This window comes from Trifolium pratense, linkage group LG5 (genome assembly GCF_020283565.1).
Source record: "Trifolium pratense cultivar HEN17-A07 linkage group LG5, ARS_RC_1.1, whole genome shotgun sequence".
Classification (NCBI taxonomy): Eukaryota; Viridiplantae; Streptophyta; class Magnoliopsida; order Fabales; family Fabaceae; genus Trifolium; species Trifolium pratense.
Window position 1 is genome coordinate 5152243 of NC_060063.1, and position 18893 is coordinate 5171135.

Here is an 18893-nt window from a genome sequence, read left to right on the forward strand (position 1 = left end):
AATGTAAAGAAACATTTTTGGTGAGGCCTTTCCTAGGCGAGCCCAGTTTTGGTGAGGCCTTTTTTTGGGCTTGGCCTTTGGGTCGAGCCTGTCAGCTATGGACCAATAGAATCCATTGAAATAAATAGGAAATTGTATTTCTAGGAATATGGGGAGTATACTAGATACCAATTGTCTTTTATTATTTTAAGTTAAATAATTAATTTAATTTCAGGTAAATTTAGTCCTTTATTTTTTTTATGTCATTTTTTTCCTTTTTGATTTTCACCCATGTTTGTATATGATTTTTCAAGTTTCAATTCTATTGCTTTCGAAAAATAATTGAAAAAGGTACATTTTTCTTTCTCTTTTGCCTTAATAAAAGTGTAGGATTAGTGTCCCTATAAGTGTAGCTCAATTAGCAGGAACATCGTATTATATATACATACATGGTCCGAATTAAACTCATAATTTCCCACTTATTTTGTTCAAGGAGTAAATTTATTGTTATTAGATTACTTGGAAAAAAATGAAAAAAAAGCATAGGATTGATAAATGGATTTAGGACTTCAAAATTATCTTTTATCAAACTTATTCATTGAGAAAACGATAAAAAGCAATGGACAAATTGAGTCACATTGCACTAATTATATATGCTGGTGGCATAGTCTTTGAAGGGTGAACATGAAAAGATAAAGACACAATGCACTAATAATGCCTTCAAGTATATATATACATTGAATAAAAGCTTCTTTTAATTAAATTTGCTCTTATCCATTTCCAAGCATTGGGTGCAATTCAGGCTAATGATGAATTATTATCTTTATAATACTACGATGAAGACCCTCTTGTTTCCCTTTCCTAATTTGATCATATAATAAAGTTAATATTGTTTATTGAGAAAAAAATAGTTACCAATATATGTTGATTTAAGTGAGGAATTAGTTTGTTTAAGTAATTTATGGCTCAAATTAGTCCGAATTCATTCTGGCCTCAAATCCACAACCAATGATTTGGAGTGGATTTGTGGTGGCAGCCGCCGGAGTAAGAGACATAAGGTGAAGAACGTCATTGATGCTCCACAAAGAGGAGTGATGTACCGACCAACACCTTGATGCTCAAGTCAACATTTGATTGAGTAGAGTGAGAAATTATATCAAACTATACCTTATGATATATACAGGGGTCTTTTGTAAAAGGCACATCAATGAGTGTAAAATGTTGATGGATGTTGATGTTCACAAATATGTTTTGACTTAGTATTTTTGCTTCTCTTTTTATGGTGCATTAGCAATTGTTATTTTATTTTATATATGGTTTGTTATGTATTTGTTTAATGTTTAATTGAAAATATCCTTAATGTCATACAGATTGTATGTATATAGGTGTGGAAGAATGGAATCTGAGCGTCAATTAGAGAATGTCGTTGGTGTTGAGGATCGGGTAAGTAATGAATTATCCTTATTTGCATTGAAGTATGTAAGTATATATTAGCATATCGGCCGACGTAGCTACAAGGTTGTATTTTGCTGATCTAGATATTGCTTATAAGTTCTACCATTGGTATGGAAGAGCAACTGGGTTTTCTGTGCGTAAGAGTCGTTTTGTGAGGAATGTTGCTGGTGTAGTTGTTCAACAATCGTTTTTATGTTATCATGAAGGATATAGAGAAAATATTAGTTTAACACCGGAGAAACGGCAGCATGAGCAAAAAACAATACTAGGTGTGGATGTGGAGCCACATTCAGAGTGCACAAAGATATTGTTACAAGTTGTTGGCATGTGACGTTATTTGTATTTGATCATAATCACGCGTTGTTAGAGGGTATTATGTGTGGTATGTTAACTGGACTTAGAAAGATGATGGGGACGGATATTCAGGATATTGAGAGTCATGGAAACGTTGGGATAAGGCCATATCAGATGTATGGTGTAATGGCTAATTCCGCAGGCAATTTCCACAAAGTAGAGTTTGTAAAAAAAAATTTATACAACCAAGTAAGCAAACAAAGGAAAGAAATAGCGTCTGATGCTAGTGCTGCTGTGAAATATCTTCATGATTTTGAAAAGATAGACCAACTGATGTTTGTTGCACATAGTGTTGACAAAGATAATAGGCTGGAACGACTGTTTTGGTGTGATGGAGAAAGTAGGAAGAACTTTGAAGTGTTTGGTGATGTTTTAGCTTTTGATGCCACTTACCGGAAGAACAAATACAATTGTCCATTTGTTGTTTTCTCCGGTGTAAATCGTCACAATCAAACCGTAGTTTTTGCAACCGGTCTTGTAACAATGGAGACAGAAGAAACATATGTGTGGTTGCTAGAGCAGTTTATGTGTGCAATGCAAGGCAAAACTCCATTATCTGTGATAACTTATTGTGATCTTGCAATGAAATATGCTATCATTAAAGTGTTTCCCAAAGCGCATCACCGATTATGTGCTTGACATCTACTAAGAAATGCTACGGCAAATGTTGGGATACATAAATCCATGTGGTATCTAAAACGTTGTATGTTGGGTGATATTGAGATCAACAAGTTTGAAGAGATTTAGGGTGAAATAGTAAGCAAGTTTGGTTTGGAAGACAACATGTGGATCAAGGAAATGTATGCAAAAAGAAAAATGTGATCGACAGCCCACATGAGGGAATTTTTCTTTGCAAGATTAAGGACAACATCTCGACGTGAGACTCTCCAAAGCCATCTTCGTCAATTTGTCCATTCAATGATCAACTTTTTAAATTTGTTCAACAATTTCAAAAATGCTTAACTTATTTTCGGTTTAGGGAAGTTGAAGCTGATTTTCAATCTAATTACGGAGAGCCTGTCATTCAAAGTGGTCTCCGTAGTATTGAGAAATCAGCTGCTAATCAGTATACGAAGAAGATCTTCAACATGTTTAAACTTGTTCTTAATAAATGTATGTTGTTGAAGGTGTTGGAAGTACAAGAAATGTCAAGATGTCGCATTTACAAACTGGGGAAGTATTGTGGTAATGGTGAGGCTTATTATGTTACACATTTAGAATATGCCGTGGATAAATTCAAATGTTCGTGTCTTAGAATGGAATCAATTGATTTGCCCTATGATCACATTGTGTGTGTTTTGGTTTTTCTTGATATTGCTAAACTTCCAACATACTTGGTATTGCCGAGGTGGACCAAAATTGCAAAATAGTCAATTGTTGGTAATTATCCGGGGGTAGTCTTTATTGGGACTCACAAGTTGCTGCTCGATATTCTAGTTTGGTGAAGATGTCGAAGGACGTTGCTGAGTTGGTGTATGATGATTTGGATGATTGCAATTGTGATGTTGACATCCTCAACGCTGAATTAAAGCGTCTCAAAGCTAAGCATCCAAAAGGTAAGACGACTGTTGGCAGTAGTACAATGGATATAAATGTGTTGGATCCTCCTCAAGTTAGAACCAAGGGATGTGGTTTTAATCCTACACCGACACCTCGTAAACGTAGACGCGGCCCAACCTGTGGTGAATGTGGCAACATTGGTCACAACAAGTGTTTCTGTCCGAATTCAAAGACTGTTGCTGATGATGCAGTCACACCTAGTCCCTTTGACGATAATGTTGTGAGTTCTTAATTGGATTTATCTTTTTCTTCATTTAGCAGTTAAATAGTTTTATTTTAGTTCGGTTACTAGTGCTATTTTCTGGTTTTTTTTATTTTTTTGTGTCGATCTTAAGTGGCCAGAATTGTGTGTATTGGGTGCTGCTACAGGTAGGTAGCGTTGTACATATGTCATGGTTTTCACCTGTTTAGTTAAGGGTAATGTTGTTATTGGTTGTAGAGTCATAGCATTATTAGAAATTTACAATAGTTGTGACAACTATACTAAGAGATAAATTTAACGCAAATTAATGTTAAGAATATGTTGGTGGATTTAGAATATTTTCATAATTAAGAATGTAACTAAAAACATAACATAGTTAAATATTTTACCTTCACTAGTGTCAACCTGTTCGGAGAGATGTGGGGAATTGATTGGACTAACTTCAAAAGTGGGTGTTTGGTGAGCAGCTTCTGGCTCGGGAGTGGATTGTTGAGCAGGCTGGAAGTTTTCTGCTAACCGACTACCAATTTCATCCCATTGTACCACCTCTTTTTTATAATGATCTCGGAAATTGATTGAACAATTTCCTCTATTTGCTTTGAATTTTATCGTTTTCATATCAGATCCAACATCTTGTAATTCAACTCCATCAAGGACCTCAAACTATTTTGCTACAACATGTGGACAATGACGCTCCACATAGTTGTAGCAAAATAAAGGGGCGACGACTGTACGATATTGGATTTGATCGTGTAGGTGGGGGGGCAACATTTCCAAATTGTATGGATGCCACGTAATGGGTCTCACATCTGCTTCTATATTCTATGTTATACAAAAAAAAAAAAGATAAAGATTAAAAAATAAAGATATAATTAGTGTTATATCATAATGGTTTGTAAAATTCTTACCTCCTCCTGTCTCAGGAGCTCATGTACCAAATTCAACTGCAACTGTAATGCGCTGTTGATCTTCTTGTGGTGGTTTGCGCCGGTTCTCCCAAGTGACTCTATCAAATATGCCAGTTTTGGCTTATTATGAGCCTGATTTTCCTCCGCAGTAATATTGAAGATCGTATAAAGACCTCTAAAATGGGAAAAGAAGAAGCCCTATGAAAAAAAAAAGTTGGTGAAAAAATTATCAAAAAAAGAGATAAGGAAAAAAAAATGATAAGAAAAAAAATGCTCTTACCATTACAAGCCATGTGAAGCCGTCAATTGCCTTATCTTTGGTCTTCCATTCCTTCATACCTTGATACAAGTATGCTAACATTGCTGCTCCCCAAGCATAAGAGTTTACTTCGTCCAATTTTTCGATAAATTGGACGTAAGAAGTTTTGCAGTTTTGTCCGTTCCCATTTGGAGCAATTAGGCATGTCACAATCATGAGAAGGACAGCCTTGATCCTCTCATCACTATTTCTATTTGTATCGCAACAAATATTTCTCAACTTGACTAGGCTAAGTAAAGATGTCCTTTCTGAAAAAAGTCGATAGAAAGCATCTTGATCTCTATTGTCAGTGGGGACAATGGGCCGGCCTATAATAGGCAAATTAGTCAAAAATAAAACGTCCTCCAATGTGACGTTCATGTGTTGTTGACCACAGACTCTAAAATAAAAATCATTTTCTGTATGTTCATAAAGTGTCATGAACTCTTGCAACAAAAATGTTGAAATTTCCACACGTTTACCGGGGATAAGTCTCAAGAGGGTCAACAGAGAACTTCCATCACCATTATTATCAATTCTGTTGTTAATTAAGAGTTTAAAGTCTTCATCTAATTCTGACCACAATTTGTACAAACTCATCAGTTTTGAACTTCCTTTAGCTTTTGTTGCCATTTCCTGCATTCATATACCATTCACATAAGAATGAATACTATGAGACATACTCCTAGCATAAAATTAGGTCAGCGTTGAAGAGCAACCGATAAATAAAAATTAAGAGATGATTAGTAAATAAAATTTACAAGTACACAATAAATAAAATTACCAATTAAGAGAATATGTAAAAGTTATAATTCTAAAAAAATCAACAAAATCCTTTACTGTAAAACAAAAAAAAAATCAACAAAATCCTTATTTAGATATTGGGATAAGAAGTACTGATTTTAAATGTTTCTAATTTTTTTATGTTGTAGGCCACTGCAAGCACAACTGTGATTTATCAGATTTTTAATGTCATCAGCATAATATGTGAGATGTTAGTTGATTATTTCTGGCGCAAAATTCATACTTTTTTTTTCCAATTTATGTATCGTTGATTTCGATGTTTTTTTTTTGTTTCAGATGAAATGGTTAGACTTCTGTTCGTTGTTAATATGATGTTTTGTTGACTTCTGTTCGTTGCTATTATGATGCTTTGTTGTTAGTGTGTTGTTCTATTCTAAAAAAAAAAATTAGTATCTCATTAAAACGAGAAGGCTATGTAATGTACTTGACTGTGAAATGGGTTTGTAATGTATTTGTATGTGATGAATTTAACGTGTTGAAACTAAGCAGTGTATGAAAGCAGATAGTACTGTATTCATGTCTTACATTCGTAAGAATATTTTATGATGTAATTGACATTGTTATGTTATATCATTGTGCTGCATTGATTTATTTTACATGATCTGAGAATGTTTGTGATTTAATGGATGAATCATATAGGTGTATCAGCACGACAACTATGAGAATATTTCGCCTTTTACGTTATGCATAACATTTCTTGAGCATGTTTTCTAATGTTCATCAATATTTTTTAAGCTGTGTGTGGGAGTTTTAAGACTGTTCTACTTTTAATGTATTGTGTTTTCATTCTTTTGAAAGCGTTGTTTGATGAATTTGATTCATTTAGCCAGCACCCACTAAGTGTGTAAGGTTGAAATGTTTAATTGTGCACATTTTTTTTTTTTATCATACCTCTGTATTCAACATGAAAGAGTTTCATTCCTCTTTATTTTCGTGTGCTTTCAATAGAACCAAAAACTGGGTGTTATCTTTTATATGAGTTTTTGGATATGCATGCTTAAAGAGATAATAAAGACACGAAGGCCGACATGCAATTTTTTTATAAGTGTATATATAATTGTATCATGATGCAAGTCCAATTCTTATTTAATTGGGACCAAAGTGTAACTAAGGAAAACATTTCTTTTGAAATTTATGGAAACTATTTAGGGATTGCATTTGATCTTTAATTACTTTGGACGAAAGAATAAATGAATAAAACAACATTTATTCATTAGATGTCATTACTGATTCATACATAGTAATTACAAAACGATTAAGCATAACTCGTTATAGGTAATGATCATAAGCATACCACATAACTACTACTAAAATACATGCTTCGTCGTTAAACCACAAAAGTTCACCTAAAAAGTAAGCATGAAAATTAAACGACATAATTACCATCAAAATTCGAACATACTAAGTTGCTTAAGTAAATCCCCAAAATACACATATAAACTACAAAGGCTAAGACAAATGTGCCTATTACATGACCACTTTAAACGACACAGTTCAATGCATCTCCGGCGCAACCAGGGTACCTCCTTTTTCTCTTAAGGTTGAGTTCTAAGTCACGCTTGACGTGTAGATCCAACCATAGCTGATTTGACGCTTGAAGAATGATATCCCGCATTTCATTGTGTGCTCCTAGTAGTAGAGCCATTACCATCCTCATCATTAAAATGATTTCGTCTATCTACATGCAAAAAACAATCATGTAATAAAACAAAGTTAGTACAATTAACAAAGGATTACAATAGCCATTAACAGTAAACACAATACATACCGCGCTTCCAACCACTTGATTGTTGAAACTGTTTTGCATTTGTAGCCATTCAGCAACCCATAGACCATAATTACCACTGTTTTGTTTCGAAAATGAATATATTAGTCTCCAATTATTTTTATTTCTTGAATCTAACAATTTTAAAATATATCATTTTTATTTTACCTATGCCCGTAGATGGGAATGCCACGAGGCTAAAAAATTTCCCAATTCTCGAAGTCGGGATAGATGGAATGTGGTGTGTCACCCTCATAAATTGATAGTACAAGCGACGAAAGAGTTTTACCCTATATTGATGTTCAATTTTAAACAATCAAAAAACAGGGAAAAAAAAAACATAAGAAACCATAAGTACAAGGTGTACTAATTGGTTTATAGATAGTATTATTATAAGAAAAGCTAAAGATATAGTATTATTATAAGAAACCATAAGCACAAGGTGTACTAATTGGTTTATAGAGAAAAGATACAAAGACGGAATTCAATGTACACGCTGCCAAGCAAGCCAACAACAACAACAACAACAGCAGCACAAAACTAGGAAGCAAAGAAAATAACAAAACAGATACAGCAGAAATAAAAGGAACACAGCAGGGCAGAAAACGCAAACAGAAAAATCAGTAACTCATGACCAAATACTGAAATTCTGGTATCACTAGAATGATGTTACCGAAGATGTCCCAACAACTACTTTATGAATAATGTTGTTTCTATTGTTGGCACATCTTATATAACATATAAAAACTGACAGAAAATAAATAAATGACACAAGTAATTGTTAACCCAGTTCAGCCAACTGCCTACTCTGGGGGATACCAATCCAGGAAGGAAATCCACTAATAGCTCTAGTTACTAAGACCTCCAGCAAACCCTAGGATTTACGCCTTAAACTAAGACCTCCAGCAAACCCCTGGTTTACGCCTTATAACCTTGACACTACTCATGCAACTTCTGCCTAGGAACTCCTAGACATGAGATCCCATCTCACTTCCACTCACACAACACAACCTGTGTTGATTATACAATGTTAGGAATGATGTGGCAACAACTTACCAAGACAATACTTCACTTTTGCTTAAAAGCTTAAAGTGAATCACACACGATAAACTCCGTACTTCAAAGCTTAGGAGTCACCTTAAAATAATAAACTTACTTCTTAACTCGTGTTATAGAATCCACAAGCAAGAATTACAATCAAACAATAAAAGACTCAACAAGACTCAATATGTGTAACTAATATTTTTCAATAAGATACTTAGTCTTGAGCTTGGTCTTCGTATATATAATGATCTAGCACGCTCCTCTTACTTCATTACTGATAGGACGCTCCTTGTCAATCATAAAAGGTGATCTGATACTTTTTCAATCTTCATTAAGGATATATCAAGACTTTCCAAAAGTGTTTAAAGGACTTTATAAGATAGGATAAGTCATCCAGCTATTCCATTAAGTTTGTCTTATCCTTAAAGCTCCTGATCAGATCAAATCTCCATTGAGCGTGCTCTTTAAGTGGATTTCCATATATAGCAGATGCTCTCTTAAATGCGCGAGATTTCCTTGATATAGTATGATGTTGTAACATGTTTTCCAACATCTTGTTAGTATATTTGTTTTAGCAAAATTAAGCCAATTCAAATATCCAACAAATACTTACAACGCAAATGAAAATGTAAAGTTATAATTGTTTATAGTTGGTATTATAGATGTAAAATACTTACATCGGCACGAATCTTTTCATGTTTCTTCCTCATGGTAGAATCAACCATATTAGTATCTAAATGATAGATCTGCTTATTCTAAATTTTAATCATCATCAAGTACCAATGGCAGAACTCATGATCTTCAATAGGAACTTAGATCTAAATATAGCAACAAAAAGAAATTGGTTAGCGTTGTTGGAATTTAAAAGTATATATAATGTTGATCAAACAAAGAAGAAATTATAATAAATTAGGTTATGTATCAATTTCAGATGTTCTAACCGCATCATGAATTGGCTACCAAACATCACCTCAAGCATTTCATTGGCTGTACGCATATCAATATGCATCTATAAAATATTTCGCAAAGTTTAATTATATTGAATTTATATGCATCTATAAAATATTTCGCAAAGTTTAAAAAAAATTACATCTTAAATGAACATCAAACTTTAAGTTAAACCTAAAATGTAAATATATTGTACAACCCTCACCGCAAATAACAGTGGGAGGCACCAAACCTTGTTATAAATGTTCCTCTGATTCCAAATCACGGTATTTGCCATCATCGTTATTATCTTTAGCATTGAAATGACAATTATCAGTTATCAACATTAAAAATTTAAAATAACGTTGTTGTTATGAATTCGTTACCCTATCTTGGACCCATTGTCAGGCATCATGCATTGAAAGTCATCCCTTAGACCCCAACAATACTCTCCAACTTGGAACACCGTAGCACTAAATCAACAGTACAAATAAAAAAAAGAATTCAAGTGTTTTAACATTATTACAAATAATGCATCTAGGTAATTTATTTTTTCAAAATCGATATTAACCTTTGCTGCTTTTCATCGACATGGGTAGGAAATATATAGACATAGCACTGCTTCATCGGGACGTAGCTCCCTTTTCGTGGTCGGTTCGAACTTACACTTCAAGTACTAAAAACACATACAAAATTTTGTCACATTAGTTATGCAGGAAAAAAAAGCTTCATACTTTTATTATATGTAAACGTTGATAATAACTAAATAAATGATTCAAACTAATGATAATATTTGCAACCTTTGGCAACACTACGTGCTGTAAGTCAAACTTGTAGTTCTTGCTACTCGAATCCGGTGTGCGAAATTGTGTTTTGGCTCTCTTATTCAGTTGTGTAGGAGGAGTTGCCCTCTTAAAAGTTGTTGGAGAAGGCGTGAAAGTCAGTTTTCTTTTATTGCAGGTTGGTTAGCCGACTTATTCATTCGCGTCCCCTCTTTTGATGCTCAGTCACAACCATTTTTCTGGTAGCTTGAGAAACCGTGGAACCGTAGTCGTCTTTGTCAGTAACGTCAGCTTCTTCATCACAAATAATGATGGACGAGATCCCTTTCAAACTTGGAAAATTTTGGGTAACGTTACTAGTTCCCTCTGTTGTTATAGTTTTTACAACTGGTTCATGTATAACTAGTATAACATCTTTCATTTTCAAGGTTTCCTCATCAAGTCTTATATTAGCATGACCATTCAAGTTTTTGTTTTTTAAATCAAGCAAAATAGTCATCATCTTTTTTTGAGTTGTATCCACGTCTTCAATTTTTTTTGTTAGCATATATACAGACATCAATATAACATCAATAATAACAATAAAAAAAATGCAATTTTTATTTCTAAAAACAACAAGATTAAAGTCTAAAAATAATAAATATATTCTATTTATTTTTCTCAACTTCAACATGTAATGTATTCATCGAAAATATATTAGTCACTGTTAGTTAGAGATGAACCCGATTTTCCTTAATGAGTTCTTGCACTTCATTAACTGGTTGTGGTGGTTCACTAAAACGCCGATCAGCCAACTAACAACAACACATACATACTTTTTGCAAAGCTATATTGAAACTATAATTTATTATCATGCAACCAAGAATGAATTTAAACATACCAGCTGTTGATATGTTTCTTCTAACCCCTTATGTCCAAAGCTCTCCAAGTGATGAAAAGAGAACCTACACACCATAATCACAATGCAGTCAAACATGAACAAGTTTGGATATAAAAAAAAAGTTTTGTATTTAAAAAACATCAAGTATTTTTGGACTTTACAACACTTTTGCAAAACTATATTGAAACTATAATATATTAACATGCAATCAAGAATGATTTTAAACATACCAAATGTGGATATGTTACTTCTAACCCCTTATGTCCAAAGCTCTCCAAGTCATGAAAAGAGAACCTACACACCATAATCACAATGCAGTCAAACATGAACAAATTTGGATATAAAAAAAAAATTGCATTTAAAGAACATCAAGTATTTCTGGACTTTACAGCGCTTGGTCGTTTGATGTTTCCATAGCAGCTCCTTGAAGTAGATTTGTTGAAGAAGAAGCCATAATATCTAACTAATATCGTTGTAACCTAACTTCATTAAGGTAGATGAATTTTATTTATGGTATCTAATATGTATGGTATGGAAAAGTAAAGATGAATAACTTAAGTTATAAGTGCATAACTGACCAGTATTATGCTATAATGTCATACTAAATCAAGTAAATGTCGTCCATTAATGGAAGTAGTTTAAGTCATCATTGTCTATTAGCATTAGCATTAATAGTTGAACATAGTATGTATAGGTAAATGTATTTATTAACTGGTGTACTTAAATTCAAAACAAATATACTCCCTCCATATCACAACACTACTCCATCTGTACGAAAACAAAAGAGAAACTTAGTCAAACAAAAGTGATGTATTTAGTCAAATTTTTTTTACCAGATATGAAATTTTGGCAGGCTGGTGGAAAGATGTTGCGAAAGATGCTATAACATCTCGTACCAGTACAGAACACAATAGACAAGTTAAAAATAAATTAAGTGCAGAAAGATAAATAAGACAGATCGTTTGTTAACCCAGTTCGGTGCAACATCACCTAATCTGAGGGATACCAATACAGGAATGAATCCATTATAATATAGTTCTAGTTCAAAGCCCTCGACCAACACCCGGTACTTGACTTAATTATCGCCTAGACACTACCCGTGCAATCCTACCTAGAAACCTCTTAGATATGAGACCCCGTCTCAATTCCCTCTAACAACACGTATTGTGTTGCTGTCAACTTTATAAAGATCAAAGATGGAGACAGCCTCCTAAGAAACTAATACCTAGCCAACACTTGACTAAATTCACAATTTGGAGTTGCTTACAAGCTTCCTCCAAGTACAATACTCAACTCATTACCTACAGGTTTCTGAGTGAGGACATAGTGACCATCTCACACCCCGAGTGGTTCACTTACACCAACTCTTCTAGAGAGTGACTCAAAGACACGAAACCCTAAAGACTACATCTTTGATGAACAATGGCTTCGGTGCAAAAATAGGTCTGAGTCTTCATGTATTTATAGTCTTCAATTATATTGACGTGCAAGCTAGGTTTTCAGACCCACAACTTGTAAGTATTGCGGCCAACCCTAAATTATTTTTAAAAAATAAAACCATGTTTGATTTAACGCAAAGATATAACATGTTATATTTTTGTTCTACATAAAACAGCCTTTCAGAAACTTGGACAGCAAGGCTTCAAATAAACAGTCGGAATCTTCATTGGTCAACTCACAAGATTTACTTCAAAATAATTCTTCAATAAAGATTTACTCTAAAACAATATTTGATGCATTCCAAAAATATTGAGTCATATTTTTGGAGTAAATAAAATAAACAAACCGCCTTTAGATACTTGTGGGACAAGACATGTCTTGGCTTGTTAGATAAGCACGAAATTATATCTGAAACAAATCTTCCAAAGATATGATATAAAAATTTTGCGCAAAACAGAGCAGATAATGATGTACTTGAATTCTTACAACATCTTGTCCAGCTGGCTATAACTTGTTTTTGCAAAATGTAGCCAACATAAAAACCCCAACAAGATACATCAACTTCATTATACCAAATTTCTCTTATATTTTGGAACCGAGGAAATATATTACATAAATTGAGAAATGTGAGTGTTGTTTATAAACTATAGTTCACCTCAATTCCCAAATAATGTGAGATTACACCTAAACAATAGCTCAATCGAGACTAAGGGCTAAAGAGTTTTTCGTTTCTCGTGTGTAACATAGGTTAAACTTTATCCACCAATGTTTCGACCTAAAACCATGATGGCCACATTTCTGATGTGTATATTGTCGTCTATATTGGGTCTTGTGTAAAACCTTCAAGGTGTTTTGCCTTGTAAAAGTTGCGTCGATGAGTTACAGAATGTGGTTGTTGTTTAAAAACTACAACTCACATTAATTCGTAAGAATTGTGAACCTTTTTGTACCGGAACACAATCTAGTCAAATTTTTTATGTTTTCTATAGATTCTAAAAATTGAATGTGTTGTTGTGATGAGGGTTACAAGGGACATTCAAAAGGATCATCCACAATGGACTCGCAACAACCATATAAGTGAGTTGGACATCACATATTAACCTAAAACCTTAAAACAGTGTATCTGATAGTTGTTGTGATACACAACGCCTTGGACAATGTCATTGAGTACAACGATACAGATACCTCGTAGATGAAACCAACAACACAAAGAATGTTCACGTGTATGTGTATTGTTGTACTCTAAGACATTGAGGTCTAACTATTGGAGTAAGATGTAATCCACAATTTCCTAATATAAAAGTGGCATAATTTTTCTTTTCAAATCCGAACAAAACTTGTTAGCCCAATCTAGTTGATATCATGACTCTCTTATATGAAAAGACTCCAGATTTGATTCTTAAAGTCACGCATTTGGAGGATAGATTAACCTCTTTTAAAGAAATATATGTTCCTTTATTGACTCAATCATTAATACCATAGTGGGTTTTGAGGGCTTAAGTCATATGATAATACTTTAAGATAGCTAACAAGAATCAAAGACCTCGAATACAATGGTTTCCAACAAAATTGTCATCTTTTTGTTATAAACAAAATTTAAATTGTTATAAAGTTGAAAAAAATCTCAAAAGCTTAAAAACAAACCCAAGTTAACCAAAATATCTTCTCTATTCTCATCTATATTATGAAAACTAATCATGCTTAGGTCAATATTCCAAATAACACATGTTTTTGGTATTAACCATCTGGTTTTCAAGAAAGAAAACTCCGATAATTTAGAGCTCTCGGTCGCAAAATAAGTAAAATCTAACTAAGAATTGTTTCCACCAAGAATTAAACACGAGGTCTTCCAAACAATTTGTCCTAAGAAGAACTCATTAACCACTTGAGTCAAATATCTCGGTTATATTTCAAATGACTCATATAATGAGATAAACAAGAAGCTCGCATCCAAATTAAAATCTATAAACCTTTACAAAATATGAGCTAAAATCTATAGAAGTCGAATCTATGTTGGCTAAAATTTCTTTTCTTCCCTCTTCTCTTTTGAAAATGAATTATATACTTTAAAAATATCTATTAAAAGTTAAAAACATCCCAAATGAGGAAACACTAAAAAAGGGACCCATACTCCCCCACATATTTTGTTTGTACCTAAGTTAGTCCCAAATTGATGTGGAAATTGGAAATTAATATGGGTTATGCTAATCGGTGTCCCCGGGGTACTGGTTAAGGAAACTAAAAAAGGAAATTTTTAAATTGAAAATAATACTTTTTAAACTTTCGAGGTGTTGACTGCACAAAATTGAATTTCATTACTATATTTGCTTCCTTAAATAGTGTCCCGGGACACTGTTTAACATTTTCCAATTAATATTAATGTCCCACTTCCACATGCTCAACAAGAGCACTATCCAATGGACAATCATTTTGCAAATACGAGACATATATCAAACCTCAAGAGAACCACCACGAATTGAATTGAATTGAATTTAATGGAACAAACTTTCACACATTGGAGGGTTAGGTGACAAAACAAATCGTGGCCTACACAACAAGTTATTTAGAATCCTTATAATACTACTCCTACTTTATTCTAACTTTCATTTTCTTATTTATTTCTATAACCACTTGATTATTTCTATAACCACTTGATCATTAATAGTATACTTTTAGTGAAAACACAAATTAAGTGGTAGAATATACCGTCTCTCCGATCACTATTATAAATAAACATTAATTTTTGACAATTAAATATATCAGTTTTTTATGGTAAAAAAAATAAATCAGTTTTTTAATAAATTTAAAAAGTAATATTTGTTTATAATAGTGGGAGACGAAATATGACTAACCTTCAAAAATAGTTGATATTTAATAATCAAGTGATTAACATTTCTTTTAACATATAGTCCCTCCGGTCCTCAATATAAGAGGAAAATTACATTTTAGATTCATTGAAAATCTAATGTATTTAGTCTATATAATGAACTAAATACAGTAGATTCTTAATGAATCTAAAATGTAGTTTTCTTCTTATATTAAAGACCGGAGGGTGTATTTTTTATACTTAATAGTCCAACACTACTAGAAAAAGGGCATTCCTCATTCCGGAAGGACATTTCACATCAGTTCTGCCACCATGTGATTTTTCCTTTCAGGTATTATTCTCTCAATTTTTTCTCTCAATTTTTCTCAATTTTCCCATTACGATCATCAATCAACATTTATTCATTTCTTTTAAATATAAATATTATCCTACATTTGTAATCTAATGGTATAAAAAGCCACATTATTTCCTCAATTTTATTTTTCACTTGAGAATCCCCTCTCCCTTGTCCATGAATTTTTCCCTTCAGTTATGTTTAAAACCTGATGTGAAAACTTTTTCATTTTCCTTTTCCCTTCGGTTATTACGTCCACTGATGTAAAATCCCTTAACCAAAAGACTTATTTCTAATAGTGAAAAAATGAACAATTTAACAAAATGATAAAGAAATTCCAATATATGTACATATATGTTTTTTTATTCTTATTCACCATAATAAGAATTTTTTTACTTTTAATTTGCTACGTGTATGTGTTTTAAACTTATTATAAAATTAATCAAAACATCTATTTCTTTTAACAAAGATTGAATTACTAGGGATTTGGATTCTATGAAGTTAACTGCATGCAGTCAGTAGATTTGAACCGTCTGATCAAGATCAAACGACTCATATTTTAAGGTCAAATTTTAAATATAAAATCTGATTTTAAAATCTGATCTGTCTGATCTTAATCGGACGATTTAGATGTGACCGATTACACTGCAGACGGTATATTTGTAAATTCACTGAACCCCTATCCAACTACTAGTTCTCAAATAAGAACGCGCGATCCCGTATAGATGCACGTGTAAATTACTAGTTATCTATAAACATGTGAGTTTTGGTTCACTCAAGACTTCTAACATTTCATCATGGGCAATGTACCCTCTCTCCAGCTTCAGTCCATGTGTTTCTAATTCACCCACCATGCCTTGTTCTACTTTATGTCTTCAACTTCAAGGTTGAACTGCAAACACCCATACCCATCAAAGAATATAAATTCTTTTTATAAACTTATTAATGTAAAACAGTTGTACTATTAAATTATTATTACTCAAGATTGATGTTCTTCCAGGTATCAAGTTATGTGTTCGATAAGTTTATTCAGTTATGACTTTTTATCTTGACTATTTAGAGATCTTATTCGAATATTAAAAATAAACTTTTAATTAAAAAACATTAAAGAAATCTTTTATTTAAAAATAATCATAATTATAAATAACATTTAAAAGAGACATTTCGTAAATAATTCATAACATCAAAATATAAATTTAAGCTAATATTATGATCAACTTTCTAAATACTTAAGTCGTCTTTCTTATGAGGCAATTTTAGGAGGAAGAATGAAGAAAAAATAGAATCAAATTTTTTTAATTTTTTTTATATATAAACTCCCCAAATTTAAAGTGGAACCAAATTATTAGAGTATGTAATCTTACTTTAGAATTGTAACTAACAATGTGTAATTAGTTAGTCAGTAACAGTTGGTTACAACTAAGCATAAGTTTGTTAGAAGTTAGACTAAGTCAATGATGACTTGGCATTGAGTCAGTTAGGATCTGCTGAGCTGGCACAACCAGCTAGACAAGTTTGGATCTCCATATATATAGGTCCTTCAGAACATGTAAACTCAGTTTTTCAATCAATGAAAATTCACAATGTTAATCCCTTTACTTTTCTAACGTGGTATCAGTGAGCCTTTAGGGTTCAATTCTCCTTCTAGCTTCCGCGTTAATTTGAAGCTTCTTCATCTTCTTCCATGGCGTCTTCCCCAACCATGGAACTCAACGAGATGGACAAATCCACCGCCGCTGAAACGAATCTTCCTTCCACCGCCAAAGATTCATCCAAATCCGGTCTTACACACTCTCTCACGATCAAATTAGATGAAAAGAATTTTCTCTTGTGGAATCAACAAGTTAACGGCGTGATTACGGCACACAATCTCCACAGGTTCGTCGTAAACCCTGAAATTCCGTTACAGTATGCATCAGTTACGGATCGTTTGGATGGAAAAAGTTCCGATGAGTATCAGAAGTGGCTTTTCAAGGATCAAACTCTTTTCACTTGGCTTCTTTCCACCATCTCTGATGGAGTTCTTCCGCGAGTCTTGCACTGCAAACACGCTCATGAGGTATGGGACACGATTCATAAGTACTTTAATTCCGTTCTGAAAGCAAGAGCTCGTCAATTACGATCGGAGCTCAAAAACACCAAGAAACTCGCAAGATCTGTGAACGAGTACCTTCTCCGCATCAAATCGATCGTAAATTCATTGATAGCGGTGGGAGACGTCGTAACTGTTCAAGAACAGGCAGATGCTATTCTTGAAGGCCTACCGGAAGAATTTAATTCGTTTGTGATGATGATCTATAGCAGATTCGAATCACCTACAGTTGAAGAAATTGAAGCCTTACTATTGCTTCAAGAAGCTCAATTTGAAAAGTTCAGGCAAGAGTTAGCGAATCCTAGCGTATCTGCAAATGTTGCTAAAGTGGATACAAATTCCAATAATCCTAGTGTGGATTCGGAAGATCAAGAATCAGGTACAGAACACTACTATGTTACTGCAAGTCGTGGTAGAGGACGTGGAAAAGGACGAGGTAGAGGCCGTGGTAAAGCTCAAGCTGTGGCTGCTGGTGGCAAAGTCCAATGCCAAATATGTGGTAAGCCAAATCATGAGGCTGCGGGTTGCTGGTACAGGTATGATCCGCCTACTGCTAAACCTCATGCTCGTGGTTATAATGCTGGACAGTCTTCACGCCCAACACACTATAACCCCTACCCTCGTCCCACTGCACATCTAGCTATACCTCAATATTTCTCCCCCATTCCTGACATGGAAACGTTATCAACTGCTTCATGGTATCCTGACTCAGGAGCCTCACATCATCTCACCTACAATCCAAACAACTTAGCCTATCGTATTCCCTACCAAGGACATGATCAAGTCACTATGGGAAACGGCCAAGGTGTGTCAATACAATCCTTAGGTCACTCACATTTTTATTCACCTAATAACCCTAGTGTTCGTTTAAAACTGAATGAATTACTGCATGTTCCTAACATTTCTAAGAATTTGCTATCTGTTAGTAAATTTGCTCAAGACAACAATGTAATATTTGAATTTCACCCTTATTGTTGCTATGTCAAATCCCAGGATTCTAGGCAAATCTTACTTGAGGGCACAGTTGGATCTGATGGTTTATACAAATTCAAGCCATTCCAATTCATTCCCAACTCAGATGTCAACTCCAAGACCAAGTCAAGCCCTATATCTGCCTCCTACAAAGCTCCTAGCTCTAGTTCTAGTCAATTTTCTGTTTTGAATAATCCTGTTCAGTGTAACAATACTTTGTCCACTGGACAAGTAGATAGCAATTATCCTGTTTCTGCTTTCAGTACATCT